Source organism: Helicoverpa zea, chromosome 30 (genome assembly GCF_022581195.2).
Source record: "Helicoverpa zea isolate HzStark_Cry1AcR chromosome 30, ilHelZeax1.1, whole genome shotgun sequence".
Lineage (NCBI taxonomy): Eukaryota > Metazoa > Arthropoda > Insecta > Lepidoptera > Noctuidae > Helicoverpa > Helicoverpa zea.
Genome location: NC_061481.1, coordinates 3,692,411 through 3,713,607, shown reverse-complemented (window position 1 = coordinate 3,713,607; position 21,197 = coordinate 3,692,411). Strand labels below are relative to the sequence as shown.

General features: G+C 37.7%; 1 protein-coding gene across 2 annotated transcripts in view; it reads right to left on the bottom strand.

The window, feature by feature from the left end:
* Positions 1 to 21,197, bottom strand: part of LOC124644648 — a 69,461-nt gene that overhangs the window by 38,204 nt on the left and 10,060 nt on the right. Inside the window, exon 2 of one of the 2 annotated variants that reach the window (XM_047184141.1) lies at positions 9,442 to 9,529. The exons of the other annotated variant lie outside the window; for it this stretch is intronic. The gene's annotated coding sequence lies outside the window, so the exon portion shown is untranslated. The remainder of the gene's footprint in view (positions 1 to 9,441; positions 9,530 to 21,197) is intronic. 2 annotated transcript variants of the gene reach the window in all.

Here is a 21,197-nt window from a genome sequence, read left to right as displayed (position 1 = left end):
CGCGGTCCTGGTACATAAAAGGCCTACGACGGAACACGACGGTTTTTAGTCAGTAAGAGTCACTCCCTCACCGCTGCTAAAACAAAGTGTGTTTACAGCCGTTCCCTATATTCTAACCATCTGATGTTTTGCTTAGTACTTAGAGACAAAAATTTGACATAACTTGTATGGGGTTAATGTCAAATTTAAATACAGATAGATAGTACGGCCCTTGGACTTTCGACGTCGAAATTAGCCTACCATTATACGCATATAAAAACTGAAAAGATTGAAATAAAAAATTTTTAAGTACGTAAGGCATTTTAAATCATGATAAGTCTTTAATTTGATACCCATATTGTAGGAAAAAAATACTTCAGTCTAGGGCGATTCAATCTCAGTCGCCATATTGTTTTTTTGGACGTCATTTGTCTAAGAACACTTGGGTAATTGAGACAAATTCTACGATGCTAACATTGCTCGCAGAGCAGATGGTGGATGGGGTCGAAAAGTGCTGAAGTGGAGACCACGGACTAGCAAGCGCAGCGTAGGACGTCCACCAACAAGGTAGACCTTATAAAGGTCGCCGTCGACGCTGGATGCAGGTCGCCTCCAACAGGTATCTGTGGAGATCTAAGGGGGAGGCCTATGTTCAGCATCCACTGCTGTCCGTCCTATGGCTGAGATGATGATGATGCCACGATGCCCAGGTTATCGTCATCTGTTTTGCCGTTTTGAAGAAATGAGGCAATAAATTATATCAAATGCAAACAAAAATACAAGATTCACTCGAAAAATCTAATCCTACATAGCAGTCGAATAAATAATGGCGTTCAAGGCCGCTTGTCAATCACTGCGGCTGTTTTCATATAAGGAGATCAGCCAGCTGCGCAGGACATATTATAGTGCACGAGCATTTGCGCAGACACAGGTGCATTCACTATTCCTTCACTCTAATAGCGCGATGAGACGGTGATCCGATACCACCGGAGAGAGATCAAGCACAGGACCGCTCCGATGAATCAATCACCAACTTCCTGACTACAGGCTGTTTTTTGAACGTTTCTAAAACCCACAAAGCGATTTAGGCCCGACCTGGGAATCGAACCCGAGGCCTGATATACAACAGTTGTGCGTACGACCACTAGATCAACGAGGCAATATCATTGAAGAGATTCAATTTCTTTCACACAGAGTATAAAGTCGGCCATTTTGCAACTAATAAACAGAGCACGCACCAACATCGTGGTATAAGCTTTCGTACCGGTTTTTTGCAACAAGAAACTGAGTAAGTAGTGTGTATCATAATGGTATGAACCACGGAGTAAAGAAAGATCAGCGGAGATGCCATAATACAGGCGCCTTCTCCTAGGTCAAATACATACAGTGGCCATGACCAAAACGATCAGTTAGACTCTAACCTCAGAGTGAACTAACGAGGTATTCGGGTTCCTAGAGACATCTTCTTTTTTTAACGACGTCAAAAATCATCAAATGACCCCTCCCGCTGTGGGTTAGCAGCGGCGAGGGAGTGTCAGACTCTTACTGACTAAAAACCGTCGTGTTCCGTCGTAGGCCTTTTATGTGCCAGGGCCGTGGTATCTCTTTCGAACAACCCGCAGCCTCGGCAGTTCCTAGAGACATCTGTCAACGATTTTTGGTATTACAAAAAAGGCCGGCTTCAAAGAAGGCGCAGAATGTCACGTTCATCACCCCCGCACACCCGCATTTGGGCGCGCTACTGTCTTACAAGATTTTCCGTTATGGTACCTCCGCTAGTCATTTTGTTCTCCATGGTACAGATGCATATCTAGTAGGCCATGCAAGTTTTTAAGCGAAGTGCATTTTCCTTAAACAAACTATTATCAACTTTGTTGCCGTTGAAATAGGGTTTAAAATCAATTGACATGACTGCAGAGTAGAGTGACAAGATGATTGCATGCGAATATATTTGTCACTGTCAGTTTCAAATGATTGTGTGAGACAGCAAGTTTTAATGATATGGTAAACTTACTCGTAGTTACATGTAATCCATTTACTGATTCTTCTTTTATTAATACCACTAATCATTTAATAATACTTATATTTCATCACTACCTACCCTAAGGTAGACTGGTAAAAACGTCAACTCAAAAAATACCTATAAATAAATAAAATATTTAATAAAATCATTTTCTTTTTTTTTACCGACTTTTTGACTTAGACATCTGTAAAGCAAGCCAGTGGCTTAGCCTCGCTCATGCGTAGTACTATGTTATTTCCATTTTTGCCCACAAATAAATAATAATGTCTGGACACCTTTTTCACACACGGTCGGTTAGCCCCATGGTAAGTTATTTATTAACTTGTGTTATGGGTGCTAACACAACTGATAAACTACATATAGCTACATATATACACATATTTATAAATACATATTGTAACACCCAGACCACGGCCAACAAGCATGTTCACCACACAAATGTCGACCGAACCGGGAATCGAACCCGGGACCTCATGTACGGCAGATCGGCATGGTGACCATTGCGCCATCGAGGTCATGTTGTACAAATACTACGAATTAAAAAGGCAAAGCTTTAAAATGCATAGCTGCATAATATCGGTTCTTTCAAGATATTTTTCCTTAGTATTCATTAAGACGGAGATTAATAATTACGGAATATGGTAGTAAAGAATACGTTTTACTGTTACAGCCTTTTTATCGTCCCACTGCTGGGCACAGGCCTCCTCTCACACGGAGAAGGATTGAGCATTAATCACCACGCTTGCTCAATGCGGGTTGGTGATTACAGACTTTATAGTCCAGGTTTCCTCAAGATGTTTTCCTTCACCTTTATATCAGCCATTGGTGTCTAAGATATACTTAGAAAGTACATACAAACTTAGAAAAGTTGCATTGGTACTTGCCTGACATCGAACTTGACTGGAATCGAACCCACACCCTCATACTCGAGAGGTTGGTTCTTTACCCACTAGGCCACCACGACTTTTTCGTTTACGTTTTGTTATGTAAAATTAAACGCAACAGGGTGTTTTCCCGTGGTTTAACTTGCGGGCCCTTACCGAGAAAAATTTGGCCTATGTTACTCGAGGCACAGATTACTACTCAAGGGTAGTGTGCATATACGTTTTTAAAATCGGTTCAGAGGTTTTAGGATAGGCTAGCGTCTTTGGCAGTCGTTACGGGTAGTCAGAAGCCAGTAAGTCTGAAAACCAGTCTTACCAAGGGGTTTCAGGTTGCCCGGGTAACTGCGTTAGCTGCGGGTACTGCGGGTCTGGTAGGTACTCAGCTGCATTCTACCAACTTTAATTGCCTAAAATACGGATGTATAGATAGAATCCAGTTTTGTCACAAAATTAAAGCATTACACGACATTTTACACATCAATTAATACTGTCAATACTTATCCATAGATAAAATAAAACGCCTGCATAACTACATAAGTCTTAAGTCAAAAAAATGCGCTGTAAATATAAATATATAACTTATCTGTTTACTATCAAAAATGCTTGACGTCAATTAATTTGCAGTAACAAAACCACACGACAATACGTTGATTAAAACTTGCAGTTTTTTATCGAATTTCAGTTCAAAGTGATAGCAAAATTGTTATAAGTATAGACTGGAGATAAGTGATACGATAAATAGTGCAAAGCTGTTTATTATCTTAAAAAAAAAAACTCAACTCAAATCAGATCTATACTTACGTTAAAAAAAAAAACTTAAAAGTAATAAAGTGCGTCGAAAAAGTGCTAAGTAAAAAAAGCCGAACAAAAACTTAAAACTATAGTTCGGCCATTCAGAGAATGCGTTCCTGACACGTCGCGATTGAACTGACGACGTAATAACATTCATTGATTATTGATATAATAATGTTGTTTTAATGCTCCTCAATTGTTAAAACGGTAAACAACCAGCAAAAATATTTTTATCGTAACTGCAACGCCATTGCAAAGTTACGTCGTCAGTTCAATCGCGACGTGTCAGGAACGCATTCTCTGAATGGCCGAACTATAATAAAGTGCGTCGAAAAATTAGTCGAAAAAGTGCAAAGTAAAGAAACCCGAGAACTTTAAAGTCAAAATAAATTGGAAAATCTATACTTTTAATCTATTTAAGGCCAGTTTTCAACAGACTTAAAAAAAAATGGAGTTTTTCAATTCGTCGGGATCTTAACACGCTTATATTAGCTTCGATCATCAGTTAACTTCTATCTGAGAAATAAATATGACAGTTTGACATAATTGTCTATACGAAAGCTGTCAACGTATTCTTCCGATAAGTTGTCTGTTTAATTTGGAAAGTAATGTCTAGAATTACTTATTGATGTCATCTTTTTAATTGTAGTCCTACATAAAGACAAATAAACCATTGTTTCTTATATGTATTGTTAGTGATATGTTCATATGCATTGGAGCTTGGAACATTCCTGGCTTTCCCAATGACTCGCTATCAAGCTATCCCTGACAGGCGTGACTCAGAGCAACTGCAATCGTGATGTATTAAGGAAGATAGACACATACGTACAACCGCTTTCTATAAGCAATCTAAAACCGGCTTTGATTTGATCTTCTTTTGTTTATTTACACTTTATTAGTAACTTATCGGCAGATCGTTGTGGCGATCCAATTTTTTTAACTTATCTTTGGGAGGACGAATTGGTTAAGTGACAATGTAACTCTTTAACAATTTCTATATCCAATCTTTTAAGTTGACATATCCATCTTTGACAAATCTGAAATTCAAGTATCGGTAGGCATAGAAATGCAGATTCGGGATCGATCGACGGATTGCAAAAAGTTTAGATTGAAAATCGCTGTCCAAAATTTGGCTACAAGTGAGTTATTGATGCCTCGTATACATACAATACTATAGTGTATAGTGATCTTTAACTTCCCGGAACGGATCGAATGACGTACGTACATCGGAGCTATCAAATTCTTCACAAAAATCTTCACGCTTGCACGGGACATCATCCTCCGATGATGTCCCGTGCAAGCGTGAAGATACATCATGGGACACGGGACATGCGAAACTATAAACGGTACCCTGCAATGTGTATATGGTTTAATTACGTAAGTAAGTAGGTATTAAGGCGAAATGTGGCTTAAATGTCGTTCAATTACAGTCAATTTTAAAATTTATGAAGTATTGTTATAATAAACACGAAAATGTTTTTGTTTGTACCTGAAAGTACTGGATGAACCGATGCGATTTGACAAATTATATCACTGTTGTCAGAGCTATAATTTGTCAAACACATCGCATCGGTCAACAAAGGCTATATTTTATCCCGGGACGGGCATAACTTCTTAAGGGACGCGCGTGAAACCGTGGAAAACAGCTGGTATAGTAAGTATGTATTAATGTCCAATTAAACGAATAAGATAAACGCTTAATTGGTTTGACCTCATATTAATGTGTATAGTGAGATAACGTGTAGCATCACACTCACAATGATAATATAATTTACTAGCTTCCACCAGCGTCCGAGGTAACAACTTCCCGCAGACGGATAGGTTCGCATTGAAGGGCACGTAAATGTCTGTCTAGTGTCTGGTCTCCCTTCGGTGGTGTCGGATTGCCGTCCCATCGCGCTATGAGAGTGGAGGAATAGTGAGTGCACCTGTGTCCAAGCAAATGTGCGTGCACTATAATATGTCCTGTGCAGTTAGCTAATCTCCTTATGGAGAATAGCTGCCGTGGTCGATAAACGGCATAATGCTTTTATTTGAAGAGCATGGTGCCAATATTAATTCGCTGTGGCGCCAAACCAAAAAAGTTTATTTATATCCTTAAAAAGAAACTACTGGGACCACAAAAAAAAAACTATTCTAGTTGTCATTTAAATTGCAAATGTAAATCAAACGCATTCTTTCCTTCTCAAATCCAAATCCAAGATGGCGAATGGCGGGAACGCAATTGACAGCTTGTAAAAAACGTCACGACAATGTCTCGGCCTGATGCAGCGGTGTCTATGTTTGGGGTACTTAGTCTATGGGAGAAATCGACTTCCAAAATCACATATTATTGAAATAAATGAATAGTAAGACACTAAAAAAACGCTTTTATAAATACACGTAAAAAGTCAGTACAAGACTGTCCTAACAAGTAAAAACACAGCTATGATACGATGAAGTTCCAGTTCATATCTTCCGGCCTCACCATCAGATCAGTTCGACAGTACCATATTATTGTATTGTCATCAGAACTACATACAGCTGGCAATTTTCATGACCCTATGATCCTTGGAAGATTGTTAAATTCCTCTGCTCTCCGAGATTCCTTTCCTTTTCTAACTTGTTTATTAAAAAGCGTGTTTTTGTAGTGCTTTTTAAACTATTAATTTGTTTGAAGTCGATTTAAAAGTTGTTTACATTAGGGACATAATAACACTTGCGGTATACCACGATTAAAAGAACTAAGTATACTAACATACTTAGTGACGCAAATTCAAATAATGATTCATATTGATAGGGACAGAACAACAAAATGCTTAGGTATCTGTGGTCCATTGATTGACATTTTAAAACATGGAAGAATAAAATATTTACCTAATAAAATAATTTGTAGGTAAGAAATCCTACAAATTATATAAATTTGATCTTAATCTTTATTTTCTTACGGCATTGAACTAGATAAGAATAATTTAAGTCGTGATAGAGGCCTCCTTTTTTGAAAATACTGAACGTTTAACGGGTCTTGCTGTGTTTTTCTTACAATTTCGGGACAATTTTTTCCCGATTTTGTGGGTAAAACCGAATTTACCCTTAATTTTTTACACGCTTTTTATTAGCTTCACCTGTATGTTTGTAACCGACTTCTTTGGGCGCGATTTTGACCCACTTTAAACAGCCAGATTTCGTTCAAACTTTGTAGATTTATTGAGGACCGATGACAATACACCAATTTGATAAAATTATTCCATTTTTAACCGACTTCCCAAAAAGGAGGAGGTTACACATACACATCGATTACTCCGAGGTTTATAGACCGATTTACGCGATTCTTTTTTTGTTCGACTCGGAATAGCTGCCAGTTGGTCCCATAGTCATCAGGTCAGGATCTGATGATGGAAACCCTGAGAAATAGAGGGCAACCTTCAAAAGTTGTAGGCATACATAGGGTAAAAACTTGACACTCAGGTGTACGCCTAAAAGCACTATTTAACTGTGAAGATTTGGAGCTGACCTGATGATGGAGACCAGAGAGGGTCGAGGGAACTCGACAACTGAATATGTAAACTACCTCGTGTTTGGGCTTAAATTATTTGTATTGACAAGACCTTTGCAACAGTGAAGGTTTGGAGATGACCTGATGATGGAGACCAGAGAGGGTCGAGGGAACTCGACAACTGAATATGTAAACTACCTCGTGTTTGGACTTAAATTATTTGTATTGACAAGACCTATGCAACAGTGAAGGTTTGGAGCTGTCCTGATGATGGAGACCAGAGAAAGTCGAGGGAACTCGACAACTGAATATGTAAAATACCTCGTTACGACTTATATTCTTTGTATTGATGAGAACTTCCCACTTGTATGGATAGTGACAACTATTCGTATCACTGAAAAGCTTTAAATAAATAACCTTTTTACAAAAAAATTCAACCGACTTCCCAAAACACTAAAAAGCAAAAAAAAAACTAATTTTAGGTGCATCGGCCTAGAAGTCGGTGGCAAAATTAACTTAGTAACATCCATTAGACACCGACTTCTAGGCTTTTCAATTTGCAAAATATGATTTTTGTTAATTTATATAGTTTTCATCTATAGTCGATAAGGTAAGAAAATTAATTAAAATTTTCTAGAATTTTTCTCTGCAGTCGATAAGGCAGGACTCGGTGTTAATTTTTATTTCCAATCATTATCTTTAGCCGTTTTCTCTAATATTGACATTTTTTTGTATACTAAAGAGAATTTTAATTCTACAAAACAAATAATAGTTTTAAAACAAACTAAAAAGTAGAAAATAAATAATAGTTTAAAAAAACTAAAAAACACGCTTTTTATAGAAAAACGAACTAAAAAATAGAAAATAAATTTTAACGAATTTAAATTAAGAAAACAGTGTTAAAAATTTCAATGAATGTAAATTAATAATAGTGTGAATACAAAAAAAAAAGATTTAAAAAAAGCGTGGGGTGCTTTTTAAGATATTATCGAAATGAAAATCACTGTACTCATATCTGTCAATAAAATATTTATAACTATTGACACCATGCACCCCACGCTTTTTTTTAAATCTTTTTTTTGTATTCACACTATTATTAATTTACATTCATTGAAATTTTTAACACTGTTTTCTTAATTTAAATTCGTTAAAATTTATTTTCTATTTTTTAGTTCGTTTTTCTATAAAAAGCGTGTTTTTTAGTTTTTTTAAACTATTATTTTTAGTTGGGTAAAAAGCCAGTCACGTTGTTACAGAAAAAGTGACCCAGTAGTGAAATCGATTGCCTCTCAAGTCTGAGCAAGTTAGTCGAACGTGAAAAGGGTAGTTCAGGAAAGTACCGAGGTAATTTTCTCAAGTTATATGTAACTATTAAGGTATTCAGTTAGTACAAACAACGTTATATTCTATTTCCCCTTCAAAACTGACAGCTGTCAGTTTTGTCAATTGCGCAAAACTTTCGACACACCTATACCAATGAGTCCCATCGGGCTATGAGAGCGAAGGAATAGATAGAGAGTGTACCTGTGTCTGCGCAAATGCGTGTGCACTATATATGTCCTGCACAGCTGGCTGATCTCCGTATATGAGAACAGCTGCCGTGGCCGAAATCGGCCGTGGACGCCATTATATTTTTATTATACCTATGAGGGTTCTCAAACCGGGGCTGCGGGTTGTTCGAAAGAGATACCGCGGCCCTGGTACATAAAAGGCCTATGACGAAACACGACGGTTTTTAGTCAGTAAGAGTCTGACACTCCCTCACCGCTGCTAACCCACAGCGGGAGGGGTCATTTGATGATTTTTAACGTCAAATGCCGTTTATATATTCTAATAGCTGTTATATTCTATATATTATATTATATGTATCAGTTGCCAAGAGATAGGAATTTGACGTTAATTACTTGTATAGAGCAAATGTCATAATTCTGTCTCCAGTAAGCCAATCAAAAGACGGGTAGAATTTACTAATACTAGTTACTGTACTAATGGTTTCAATCTACTTTAAATAATATATAACTCCGCGTTAAACTTAATTGATTGTGTTAAAAACATCTTGATAAACACTTTTAAAAGTCATTCACTCTTAGTATGAACGGAAACTTATTATTTTTTTTACTCTCTTAGGCTTGTCTATTAATGCGTTAAAAGAAAAAAGTTTCGTAATAAAAAGTATTGATCGCTCTGAATCTTAGTCTATGGTTTTTTTCCTCGATATTTTGATTCCAGTTAGTAATCTACTAAATTCTTTGTTTGTTTTACGTCCCAAAATGGCTAAAATTACATACCTTTTCAAAATGTGGTAGGTAATGTCCTCGAATTTGCTTTTTTTTTTTTTTTAAACTTTGTACCATCAATCAGCAAAATGCCTGTTACCTGCAAACAAAAAATAAATAACTTAATAAAAAGTCGACCCTTTTAAATTAAATCAAAATAGAACAAACAAAAAAACGTCTTAGAAGGAAAAAATATCAAAAAAATAACATTATGTTTCAAAAATGTTCAAAGTATGTAAATCTACGGGTGTTTTTGCAAACATAAACGTATACCCCTATGGACATCTGTCAATTTGTTAGAAGTTTTCCCGTTAAACTAATTGTAAGCAATTTACTCGTCAATTTGTTCATTATTGGTTCGAAGGCCACGATAAACTGTAGGTCCCAGCTGTCATTTGAACATCTTTGGCAGTCGTTACGGGTAGTCGGAAGCCAGTAAGTCTGACAAGCAGTCTTTCCAAGGGGTATTAGGCTGCCCGGGTAACTGGGTTAAGAAGGTCAGATAGGTAGTCGCTCCTTGTAAAACACTGGTACTCAGCTACATCCACAACATCTAGACAGGTTACTGAGCTTCGTTGCTTAGCAACCATATTTATGATTATGTATATGTCAAAACATATAATTTTATATCATTACAGCATATAAACACCGCATATAAAAACTATACTAATGACGACTTTCACTGTTTTGCGGTCACATAATGGACAAAAAATATATGAAGACATGTGTAATTTATATGCAACATGTAACTTAATTAACGCACATCCTGAAATTAGTTTGTTCAGAATCGTTTACTGAATCGATTTATATCATTTTTAATATAGGTAATTTTTTATCCCAAAAATAATTAAAACTACGGAAATTATTGTCATATTAACCCTGTACAGTCAAAACAAATTCAAATAGACCGTAACTCAAAGTAATAAGACTTCGTGTATTGTCGGCTTTTTCCGTAGTTTCGTTATGTTGTGTCGAGTCGAGCGGCGCGCGGCGCTTTATTGCGTGCGTAGTAGTATGACCAAAAAGTTCTCCAAGAATTGGTATAACTATAGTTCGGCCATTCAGAGAATGCGTTCCTGACACGTCGCGATTGAACTGACGACGTAATAACATTCATTGATTATTGATATAATAATGTTGTTTTAATGCTCCTCAATTGTTAAAACGGTAAACAACCAGCAAAAATATTTTTATCGTAACTGCAACGCCATTGCAAAGTTACGTCGTCAGTTCAATCGCGACGTGTCAGGAACGCATTCTCTGAATGGCCGAACTATAATTTAGTAAATAACAATGCATATACATGTTAAATTGAAAATTCAGTGTATGTATTATGATTATAACATAATATTCTAATTGGGGTGTTTGAGGGTGTGCGTTAATTACGTTACATGTTGTATTTTTATAGCTTCTGTATGTTACTCATCCTCCGAGCCTTTTTCCCAATCATGTTGGGGTCGGCTTCCAGTCTAACCGGATTCAGCTGAGTACCAGTGCTTTACAAGAAGCGACTGCCTATCTGACCTCCTCAACCCAGTTACCCGGGCAACCCGATACCCCTTGGTTAGACTGGTGTCAGACTTACTGGCTTCTGACTACCCGTAACGACTGCCAAGGATGTTCAATGACAGCCGGGACCTACAGTTTAACGTGCCATCCGAAACACAGCCAATGGTGTCTAAGATATACTTAGAAAGTACATACAGACTTAGAAAAGTTGCATTGGTACTTGCCTGACCTGGGATCGAACCCGCGCCCTCATACTTGAGAGATTGGTCCTTTACCCACTAGGCCACCACGGCTTCTGCATGTTACTAATATTATAAATTCAATGTATATATAATTAAGTGTGTATGTGGTTGAGGGGGTCAGATAGGGCAGTCGCTTCTGTAAAGTTACACCTATTTTATACATTGTGGAATGCAAATAAATAATATGAATATGAATAAAGCACTGGTACTCAGCTACATCCGGTTAGACTGGAAGCCGACCCCAACATAGTTGGAGAAAAGCGCTCGGAGGATGATGATGTGTGTATGTGGGTATGGTTGTTACCTTACTCTTTCACACTAAAACTGCGCTAAAACTACTAAATGGATTTTAATGGAACTGAAATGAGTGTGTCGACGACATACAAACATTGTGTAGCTCACTCTGAGTATGTTGCATGAATCTGCAACTTACAATAAGTAAGAGTTTAACTGTCTTAACTTAAAATATTGAATGCGCATTTCAATTACCGATCCATCCGTTGGTTTTCGATTGTCAAATATAAATTTCTGATCGGACAACTACGGATGGATACAATTATCCCTACTATATAATATTATAAATGGGAAAGTAAGTCTGTCTGTCTGTTACGCTTTCACGTCTAAACCACTGAACTGATTTTAATGAAATTTAGTGCAGAAATAGAATTAACTTTGAGAATGAACATAGGATAGTTTTTATCCCGGACTTTTGAAGAGTTCCCTTAGAAACGCGATATAACCGAACTCGACGCGGGCTGAACCTAGTATCTCATATGAAACCAAACATCGATAGAACGGTTCAAACTTTCGAATGATCATTTATCGATTAATCAAAGACGATTATTTAATCACGCAATTGCTGTGAATGACCTTATGCGCGGTTTGAGTAATAGTAATGACGCTCGGCGCCCATTGAGACAAAATGGCGACCCACTTGCTTCATAGTATCCGCCCGCGGTTGCTCCTGCATAATTATGTTTTTTACTTGTATAGAATAGGTTCTTAAAACCTTACAGACAGAATTGTGTTGCTAGGGAGTTTATCCCCCTATTTAATCGTCCCTTTTTTATGGGAAATCATTAAATGACACCTCCCGCTGTGCGTGCAGCGTGAGTCATGATTATCATCATCATCTCAGCCATAGGACGTCCACTGTTTGTTGAACATAGGCCTCCCTCTAAGATCTCCACAGATACCTTTTGGTGGCGACCTGCATCCAGCGTCTTCCGGCGACCTTTATAAGGTCGTCTGTCCACCTTGTTGGTGGTGCGTGAGGGAGCGTCAGACTCTTACTGACTAAAACACATCATGGTCCTTCCTAAGCCCTTTATGTACCAGGGCCGTGGTAACTAGCGTAACAGTCCCGCAGCCCCATTTGTTCTTCCCAGCAATATCACATAGTAAGAGGGGTGCCTTCAAAAAGTGCTGATTTTCAGCCTATTTTGAGTAAATGAGTTTTTATTTTTTATCATTACATATTTTCAAAGTATAAGTGGGCCAACATCACCACAAAACAGATCCCTGATGATTGAAGGCAACCAAGAGGAAGACCAAGGTAACGCTGGAGGAGAAGACCTAGACAGCTTCCACAAGGACTGGTCACAAATGGCGACCGATGGGGAAAGATGGAAGGCTATGGGGGAGGCCTTTGCCCAGCAGTTGGGCAACACAGGCTAAAAAAAAAATGTTTTCAAAACATTTACACTCTTATTGAGTAGTTTTTGACTGAAGTAAGTTTCTTGTTTATAATTGTTAATTAGTAAGATAGGATGTCCCCACTTATCTGTTCATTTGTCATTGACAGTTCAAAGTAGTTAAGAAGAGGTCGTAATACGTTTAGTTGCGCATTGATTTCAGTGCTGAGTCATAATAATTGTAATACGCCATTCGATAACTTTTAAATTAATAAATAAGTGATGCCGATTGTCGATATATGGTTTTTTTTTTTATATTTATTAATGGCACTAACGTAGGTATACAAAATAATATAATTAGCAAAACAGCTTGTATTGTATGTAATTTTCTTGTTTCATCTTTGATTCTGATTCAAGATAAAACAAGTAGACCGTGTTTTGGTGCATTTGACAGTGGCTGTCAGTCATTTGATAGTTGAAAAACAAACGTATTCTCCTTGAATACTGCCAGCTGTCAACTACACCAAAACATTTGGTACCTTTACTCTATGGGTACTGTATCTAGGATCATCATCCTCGGAGTCTTTTCCCAACTATGTTGGGGTCGGCTTCCAGTCTAATCGGATGCAGCTGAGTACCAGTGCTTTACAAGGAGCGACTGCCCTATCTGACCCCCCAACCCAGTTACCCGGGCAACCCAATACCCCTTGGTTAGAATGGAGTCGGACTTACTGGCTTCTGACTATCCGTATATATAGGTGCTATATCTAGGTACATATCCTCAAAGCAAAAAAGTTTACAGCAAAAAGTATTCATACTGAAACAATTGCTAAGTGATCTATTATTTTGAAGTGAAATGTGTGCGGTTAAAAGGCTCAATAATCTGGCTAGTTTTTAGTCAGTTTTACCTGTTATTTTGGCTAATAGTTCAGTTATATTTAAGCACCCACCTTTCAAGAACGATTGTGTTCGATTCTAGGTCACACAAGTACTAATGTTTCTAAGTAAAATGTATTTAGATTTTAACTTTTAAGATTCTGTATAAGACATTGAACAACCTTGGCAGTCGTTACGGGTAGTCAGAAGCCAGTAAGTCTGACACCAGTCTAACCAAAGGTATCGGGTTGCCCGAGTGGGTAACTGGGTTGAGGGGGTCAGATAGGGCAGTCGCTCTTTGTAAAGCACTGGTACTCAGCTATATCCGGTTAAACTGGAAGCCGATCCCAACATAGTTGGGAAAAAGGCTCGGAGGATGAGGATGATATAAGACAGACAGACATGTGTTGCTGGGGAGTTTGTTCCACCATTTCTTCTTTCTAGCAATAACGCATAGGAAGTGGTGAAGGGTGGGCGTTTTTGGAGACTGTCTCATGTAATTCTGACGTTCGAAAAGTGCTGATTTTCAGCCTACTTTGAAAACACTTTTTGATTTTTCTTACAATGGATTTCTATAACCTAATCTATCCGTATTTCTGCAATTGTAGATTGAATTTTAACATGAGCTTTACACACTTATCACATATACTTATGGAGTTTCTTGCCGGCTCTTCATCTTGAGACCAACTTTTTGGAACCGTGCAACTAGTGTGACTAGCCTGCAAAGGCCTATTAGAAAAAAAAAACGACTTTTGACAAAACGTCGAATAGATGGCTTCAAGAAATTCCAGTAATTGTATCTTTGACATGAATGACTAAATAAAGTAGGTATTGAGGTAAATCTCATTCATCGTGTTACAAAATGGCACCATTTTATCTGATATCGTGTGTTAGGTACTGTTAGATAATACTTTAATATCAAGGGCGATGATAAAAACAAAGATAATACAGCATGGAGTATATGCCAACTGATATTTTTGCAAAATTATAGCTTGCTCGAAGTACAAAGGTTGGTACAATAGACTGCACATCACTATCACAATGGTAACTGTCATGCACCTTAACTCAATAGTAATAAGTACGATTTTCCTATAAAACTGTTACCACTGACCTGAAGTTGACTGTACAATTAATATATAGGGGGGATTCTCTGTAAGCTCGTTCAGCTCCATACAAATTCTGTCCTGGCAATTTTTTTTTAAATTTGGCAAATAACCTAGTCCTATGCCAAAGAAAATTAACTATTTATTTAGTTAGACAAGGAGGTCCACTGAATTTGTACCTATTTTCCGAGTTATTAGCGATTTTCCAAAAAATCATGACAGGGGACTGTTTGAAACATCAGGGGACTGTTTTGAATGTGAACAGAAACCCACATTTTATGACTTTTCTATTATCAAAAGCTCGGGTTTTTATTACCGCAAGCATGGCACGATCTCGCCAAACAATCCTCATTATACCGGTCGCAACATAGATCTTCCAACAACTCCTGGTAATTGTTGTAAGTTAATATGTTAGCAGTATGAAGAGCGCTGACATTCATGTTTATGTTACTGTGAACTATACAAAGATATGTATCGCGATTTTGAGCGTTTCGATTTCTTTACTGAACTGCTTACTAATGACGTCGCCGGCGAAAAAGTCGTGGTGGGCCTAGTGGGTAAAGAAGCAACCTCTCAAGTATGAGGGCGCGGCTTCGATTCCAGGCCAGGCAAGTACCAATGCAAAATTTTCTAAGTTTGTTTGTACTTTCTAATAACATCACAGACACCAGTGACTGTGTTTCGGATGGCACGTTAAACTGTAGGTCTCGGCTGTTATTGTACATCCTTGGCAGTCGTTACGGGTAGTCAGAATCCAGTAAGTCTGACACCAGTCTAGCGGGGGTTTTGAGGTAGGGCACGCCACCATAGTAGCGGTAAGTCTCCTCTTTGAGGAGTGGCTCGGGAGGAGTCATGGCGCCCTCACGTACCGCATGACGCAGGTCCTCACCGGACACGGTTGTTTCGGGAGGTATCTGCATCGAATCGGTCGTGAGGAGGCGCCCGGATGTTACCACTCAGCGGACCACACAGTCCAGGAGTGCCCTGCGTGGGAAGGGCACCGCCGCGCCGGGTCCTCATCGAGGCATTAGGCGGTGGCGACCTCTCGCATTCGGCGATGGTCGGATGGAATGGGATGCCGTCGCCTCCTTCTGCGAGCATGACTGCTCGAGAAGGAGGCGGCGGACAGAGAGTTCGCACCGCTCATCCTGGCCGCCGCGCTGGATCAGGTAGACACCAAGGGCGCCGGGTGTCGCGAGACTTATCCTGGCCGCCGTAGGCGTGGGTCTATGGGCGTCCAGATCGGGTGGCTCATATCGTTCCTCCGTCGGCGTGTCGGCGGCGTGCGTTGTTCCACGCGCTTCTCAAGGAGATGTCAGCAACCCCACCGGGCCCAGCAAGACCAAGGCCCGCCTGGGCTGCGGGATTGTTCGAAAGAGTTGGTACAAGGCTTATGACGGGACACGACGGATTTTCACTCAGCAAAAGACACTCCCTCACCGCTGTTAACACAGCCAAAGGGAAAGGGAAAAAAGTCATTTGATCATTTTTAGCGTCGTTAAAAAAGGGGTATTGGGTTGCCCGGGTAACTGGGTTGAGGAGGTCAGATAAGACAACCGCTCCTGCCGCTCTGTTTCTCTCTTTTTCTGTAGTAATTCCAGTCGGGATAGCTTCTTCTTTTTAAGAGCCATATCACGTGCGTTTGATCAGCCTGTGTAATATAATTCAAGTTTATAAAAGAATAAAATAATGCGAAGCAATGATAGTTTGATTCTTAAATTTATAAAAGAGACTAGCGAATCAATTTACACAAACAATTCATGAAAACTTTTGAAGTAATACGCAAAATACACAGTCCCCTGTTTTGTTAAACAGTCCCCTGCTGCGTTTTTAGACTGAGGACTGTTGTCAGAGGACTGTGTATTTCAGTTAGATTTCACAATATTTATAAAACCGGCGGCTTATTGTTTTTTAAGAACCTACCGATCAATTTAGGCATAAATAATGTAACAATTAACTATAAATAGAGATAATTTAAGTAATTAAATTACACAGAATGATTTACCAGAGGAATGTGTGTGGTAGCGGCCCAAATGCGTCTTCACCTCACAAATGACGCTCTGGCACTAAACATAATGGCCTCTCGTTACCGCATTTGACAAGGTTGCTAACTTCATAACAATTGCGTTTCGTTTCAGTAATAAACCGATTATAAAACATTATAGTTTTTCTTAATTTTTGATTTAAATTTTTGGCAGGGGACTGTATTAAAATTCTCAGGACAAAGTTTACAGGAGTTTATTAAAATAAATAAAGTTGAAATGAGTGCTTGTTTTAGGAAAATAATATAATTTGATTATTTTTGTTTGTGATACTAACTGCCAAGTGAATGTAGTTTCATTAACTTTTTCGGAAATCGCATTTCTAGGTGTCAATGCAGTGAAAGGGACAGCCAGGGGACTGTATTTTTAGAGCTTCTATAACGTTTAGAAAAAAAATTAAAATAATTATGGTTATAAAAACAATGGGCCCGTGAAGTTTCGGGGTTAAAGTTTCATAAAATGTGAATGTTTTTTAAAGAATTAAACTATTTATTGAAAAAATCGGTCAGGACAGCCGATTACGAGCTTACAGAGAATCGCCCATAGTTGGAAGATATGAGTAATATAAGTATTATGTAATAACAATTTAGTTTTTTGTTAGGTCTACAATCTCGCCATTAGGTATTTAGTTTTTTTTTTTTTATAATGAGACGAAATTAGATTTAATCAGCAGTTAATTAAGTCGGATTAAAATTTCCCATAGCTAAGTATATTTTTTTATCTGATAACACGAGAGATGTCACAAGATTTCACTGTCTACCAGTTTTTTTTTAAAGGACGTCAAAAATCATCAAATGTCCCTTCCCGCTGTGGGGTTAGCAGCGGTGAGGGAGTGTCAGACTCTTACTGACTAAAAACCGTCGTGTTCCATCGTAGGCCTTTTATATACCCAGGGCCGCGGTAACTTGCGCGAAAAAAATAAAATTAGACTGCCATATTCCATAAACAAACAGGTATTTTTTAACCATCATAGACAGGTTATGGTACCTACAAAATTCATCGAGCGCGTGTCAGACTCAAACTTTTACCTTATTTTTTCGTTAGTTTAAAATACTTTTGACAAATAGCTGTCAGCACTACTAAGTCTTTCACTAAAAAGTATTTAATAGTATCTCAGACGTTTACTAAGCTTTCAGTCGTCGAATTACTGTAAAGTCGAAGACTATTTTGACCGTAACAATAGCAGCAAAAAATATTGGTACCAATCCAAATATAATCTATCTCGTGTCAACGAACCCAGACTACAGATTACTTACTGTCTAGACGTCTTTCTATAACCTATCTGTTGTTTTATAGAGATTGAACTTTGACATTGACTGCATATAAACTACTAGCTTTTGCCCGCAACTTCGTTCGCGTGGAATAGTGACTACCAGCAGATTTTTGATTTGACCAATAGATGGCGCTATATGTCCGGAATAATTTTATTTTTTTTTGTAATAAAAACTATCCTATGTCCTTTCTCAAGTTTCAAACTATGTCTGTACCAAATTTCACACAAATCGGTTCAGTAGTTTAGGCGTGAAGAAAAGACAGACAGACAGACAGACAGACAGACAGACAGACAGACAGGCAGACAGAGTTACTTTCGCATTTATAATATTAGTTTGGATGTCATCTAAAAAAATACTTGTCTTATATGGTCTAATACATGTACATCATCTCCTGAGCCTTTTCTCAACTATGTTGGGGTCGGCTTCCAGTCTACCCGAATGCAGTTTTGTTTTACATTGAGCGACTGCCTATATGACCTCCTCAACCAAGTTGTCAGACTTACTGGGTTCTGTTCCCATAACGAGTGCCAAAGATGTTCAATAATAGCTCAAGATAGACTTGGGGCTGCGGGATTGTTCGAAAGAGTTACCGCGGCCCTGGTACATAAAAGGCTTATGACGGAACACGACGGTTTTTGGTCAGTAAGAGTCTGACACTCCCTCGCCGCTGCTAACCCACAGCGGGAGGGGTCATTTGATGATTTTTGACATCGTTAAAAAAGCGATATACTTACTATATAAATACTGATAAATAATAATAACAGTAGTTTTATCTACTTAATTGGTCTGGACATATACTTATTGTTCAATATATTCTTAGTTTATATAAACGTACATTATAAGGAAACTGATTATAAAATTGTGTACATAGGTTGTTTATAAATGGGGAACAAATATAATGACCACCATAAAATGCTTTGATACCCTAAGTTTTGCAACCAGAAATATCTACTGAACACCAGAAAAATAAAGTCTAAAAATGTAATAGTACCAGCTATTTTAGTCACGACTCCACTTTAAATTGTATTCGACCACCAAATTTAGTAAATGATCACCAACTCTTGACGACCAAATTAATGTATTATTTTTGCCTAAATAAGTCACTGTGATTGCCATAAAATGTAGGCTTATTACCAAATAAAGTATTATGATGCCATATTAAGTTATGTGTCCGGCTTGCAATGCATGCGTGAGTGTCAGTATGACGAGTGACAGGGGAAAATGGAAGAAAATGACATATTGCGCCGACGCCAAGTAAAATTGGGAACAGGGCAGGAGAAAGAAGAAGAAGAATGTGTTTCTCAATACACTCTTATCGCACTGTTTAGAGGCATGCAATAGACAATTTTCCACGCTAGTGCAGGAAAAGGGTCCCCAAAATGTTATTACATTTATTTTATCAGGCCGAACTTATTTTTTTGGAGTCAGTTTACTTAAACAGGATAGCAAGATGTAAAAACTTTTTTGATGATCATTTACTACTTTTGGTGATCATTTACTACTTTTGGGATAACAATGATTTTTTTGGACTCATTTTGCTTAAATAGGATAGCAGAATTTAAAAAGTTTGGTTATAATCTTACTTTAAAATGGTGGTTTAATTTTGGTGATCATTTACTATTTTTGGCTTACGCATGATTTATTTTGGAGTAATTTCACTTAAATAGGATAGCAAAGTGTTAAAACTTTGGTGATAGTTTTACATTAAAATGCGAGTTTCATTTTGGTGATCATTTACTATTTTTGTCTGCTGTTTGTTACTATATCTGGTGATCAGTTAAACATAAGCCTTTATAAATTACTTATTACATGCAAAGTAAAGGATTGTTTTCTCGCATTGAATGCTCATGTGATGTAATCCTAATACATATTTGTTACAGACTAACTGTTTTCCCGCGGTTTCACCCGTGTGTCGTGGGAATTACTGCCCTAAATACAAGCTGTTGATTTGCATCCGTGCCATATTCAAGGAGGTAATTATGCTAATGATTCTCGACCCAAATCAATAAAAAAATTGGTAGGTACGCAATTTTTTTTCTTTAATTTTTTTGTCGGAATTCCTTAAATGTCATCTAGCCTTATTTAAACTTGGCGCGTGTGTTAATGGCCTTAAAACCGTGCTGCGCCCTCACACAAACGCAAACACAAAGCATACGCAACGATCACTCATAAATTACATTCATAAAATTGGATTACTTCTGAAATACCACGACTTTACAATGACAAAAAAGCAGTGCATATTAGTTATTTCCCATCTACTGTAATTCCAATCGATTATATACGTATTGTATGTCCTCCTCCTGAAATATGGCACAAATGCAAATCAACAGCTTGTATAGCCTATTTTACTCGGGAAGGTGAAGCTTTCCAACAGTGAAAGAATTTTTAAAACGGTTCAGAAGTTTTGCAGCTTTTATGATAGAAACAAATGTTTCCTTTTTATAATATTAGCACAGAGTAAAGACAACTTAATGCAACCTCTTTTTTAGTCATAACAGATATATACGAAACTTTTTGGTTGTACAACTACTTTTACAGCGAATTTATATCAAGATTAAAATGTATGCAAAAAAAATGTTAATAGATTTTGAAATGGTGTGCCATATTGAATGCCTGGGATGACAAAAACTATCGTTAAGTCGAGTCAAAACTTTCATTATTTAACTTTTATTGTTGTTTAACTTTCACTTATTATACAGCGGTTCACATAAAGTTTAAAATAAATACTATCTATCCGAATTGTTAACGCAATCTTTAGGTACATTCTAATTGAATTGTTACTTGAGGATTCCCGCGTTTTCGATATCTGTGGTCTAGTGTCACATAATGCCTAAAGTCAATTTTACGAAAGAAGTCCCGCAGACGCAGCGCTAGTGTTTATGCGATAGTTCAGTAAATACGTACAAAAATATATCGAGGGTTCCCGGGCTAATTGGTTTAAGCGACATTTTTGCAACTTTACAGGAGAGCCATTTAAAGTTTGAAATTTCGAAAAAAAAATCATAACAAAAAAACTTCTGCAGTTATTTTAATGGGGTAAACGGTATTGAATTTTAATTAAAAATATCTAGTTGTTGATGCTAATACC